Source organism: Dipodomys spectabilis, unplaced genomic scaffold (assembly GCF_019054845.1).
Source record: "Dipodomys spectabilis isolate Male_0828 unplaced genomic scaffold, ASM1905484v1 ptg001279l, whole genome shotgun sequence".
In the NCBI taxonomy this organism is placed as follows: domain Eukaryota; kingdom Metazoa; phylum Chordata; class Mammalia; order Rodentia; family Heteromyidae; genus Dipodomys; species Dipodomys spectabilis.
In genome coordinates this window covers 15,307-17,989 of record NW_024871956.1, presented here as the reverse complement: position 1 = coordinate 17,989, position 2,683 = coordinate 15,307, and the positions used below count along the sequence as shown (strand labels likewise).

General features: G+C 34.5%; 1 pseudogene; it reads right to left on the bottom strand.

Annotated features, from left to right (window-relative positions):
* Nucleotides 1-941: 941 nt before the first annotated feature.
* Nucleotides 942-1,040, bottom strand: LOC122103011 (annotated as a pseudogene).
* Nucleotides 1,041-2,683: the final 1,643 nt, after the last annotated feature.

Here is a 2,683-nt window from a genome sequence, read left to right as displayed (position 1 = left end):
AGAGTTGCTTTGGTGGCATGGAGCCTCTCTGCTCAAATGGAGAGTGAGGGGTAGGAGTGGGATGTTTGTGTAAGTTCCCTGCTCAGAGGTTTCTTCAGTCGTCATGATTAGCAGGTCTGACACTGGTACCTCAGGGGGCTTTGGTGCAGGTGATCTGCAAACAGCCCCCTGTGTCTCTGGGACACCGGCAGCTCCCACCAGGTGGGCTGGCCATGGCTTGGCACGCTGCTGTGTGGCCAATAAACGTTGGAGGAGGGGTCTTCATGCTTCTCTGTTGTGAAATTCTTCTGTTTAACTCTTTATTTTTTTGTTTTTCTGCCTCCTGTTTTTCAATGGATGTTGGTCTTTTTGTTGTTGTCGGTCTCTTGGGGAGACTAAACGTTAGAACTTGAACTCTCTTTTTGGTTGGGGAAAGCTGTGGCATTCTGCTACTTCCCCATAGCCATCTTGGTCCCCCCTCGAGTTTTTGCTTTTTTTAATCAGAAATAATTTTAATTTATCTGTTGAAGAGAGTACTAAAGAAACTAAAGATATTTCTGGTGTTTATCTGAAAAATTATACTTTAAAATATTCTGTATTCTGTTTGTATAATATCCATAATCTATTTTATTCTTTCCTAGATATGACTTTGAATACTACATTGTTTTATAATATATACGTTCGTTAATAAATGTGTCCTTTCAGATTGCATTCCATACAGAAACAGTTTAAGATTCCTTTTTACTAGGTGCTTATAGTATATTTCTTTGGAATAAAATGACAATGTTGTCGAATTTTAAATGTTTTGTTAAGATTATGCTATGTAAAGGCCTTTCTAAGGTGAAGATTTAATACACTGATGTCAAACTAACTTATATATATGGATTACATGTATTGTTACACTTGTAATTTTGTAATCAACTTTTTAATAATTGTTTTCCATTTCTTGCATCTGAAGAATGGAAAATATGGCATAATTCACAGATTTTCATATCATCATGTGCAATTGCCATGTTAATCTCTGTATTGTTGTAATTTGGGTATACGTGCTGCTGAAGCATGTAATGTCTTCTAAATTTAGATAGTTAATGATGCAATATTTATAGAGGATTATATCCTTGGGTGCCTATTTGTAACAAGGAAACCTTGATGTTCCTAACAATGCTACTGATCTTATTTCCCTAAAATTCTGTGTATAATGGAAAATAATTATATTGTTCAGTCGATTGCTTACGTTTGCAATTTTTTGTCAATGACTATTTTAAATCTCTTTCATTTTAGATTTAATCATACTTTGAAGCATTTTAAGCTAGGTCCAAAGGGGATGGCTTTTTCAAGTACTTATTTATCCAACTGAGTTAGCTCTGTGGAGCTAATGGATTCAAAGTTAGCCTTACTTAAGAGCTCCTTCTAAACTTCTGCAGCTGAAATTTTCCCAAATGAGGTCTTATTTGTACAAATGTCTACCTGACACTTTACCCTTCTTCCATGTAGGATCAACCAGAATATCTTACCTTGACAGCATAAATTGTCTTACTTGAACAAAACAACTCATAGTTACAAGGGATCCTAGAAAGTTGAACATTTCAGAGAGAACTGCTCAGACTAGAAGGTTTTTATCAAAATATAATTGTTTATTATACCTACCATTTCAACAGTTGCTAAAGCCAAGAAGGTGAAAAAATTGTTCATATGCATGATTAACTAATTTGCTGACCTGTCTACCTTCCAACCAGGCAGGAACTTACACTACTGCCTTTCTATCACCAAATATTTTCATAGCTCCAGGAGAAGCCCATATGTTTCTCCTTGTTATTAGGCCTTAAATTGGTAATGTTTCCTCTTGCCTCCAGTCCGTAAATCTACAAAAGTTAAAGTTTTAAGTCTAACTCTACCAAACACTGAGGTAGAGATAATGGAATAATACTTTAAAACAGAGTTGCTTTTGATCCTCTAACCACAACAGAACAATGCAAAACATGTGCCCCTTTTTATTATATTATCTATAGTTATATATTTTATATTTATATGTGCTGAATTTATATTTCACACAGTGAAACTTACTAAAATCAATTGATAATTTGACAAATAAATTGATATTTATTTATTCCAATAAATAGAACTGAAATATAAATAATTAAGTTTAGAATATATATTAGAATATAAAAAGGATCAATGCAATGTCTTCGGTATAAACTTGTGAGACCTTCTAAGTTTTTGTGGTCTTCTGAATTCACATTGTTAAAAATCAATGTTGTTTTCCTCTAATCTATAAGAGATTTTACTCTGATGCTCTGTTTATTATTTTAACTCGCTGGTCCCAAAATGTTTTTCCCCACAATTCTGAAGCATTCCTACAGCTTACACTCCAATTGTGCTGATATGATATCTAAAAGACTTTATTCTTCTATAGACCCATTGGTCGTAGTATCTTATGGCTGAGTTCCCTGCATCATCAGATAACAGGGGCAAGACTTCTCACCTAGGCTTATGCAACATGCCAGCAGAAAGTAACTGAAAATCGATCCCTATTTTTCATTTCTTATAATATTTCAGGGCCCCAATTCCTTGAGACACAAGAATTGGCAGCAATCAATTGTGTAATGGAAGGCAATTTAAAATGAAAGATGAGGTCACAAAATCGAGAGAAAGTACTGTATTTCAAACTCAATTTACGGATGACCAGCTCATATGAATGAACAAG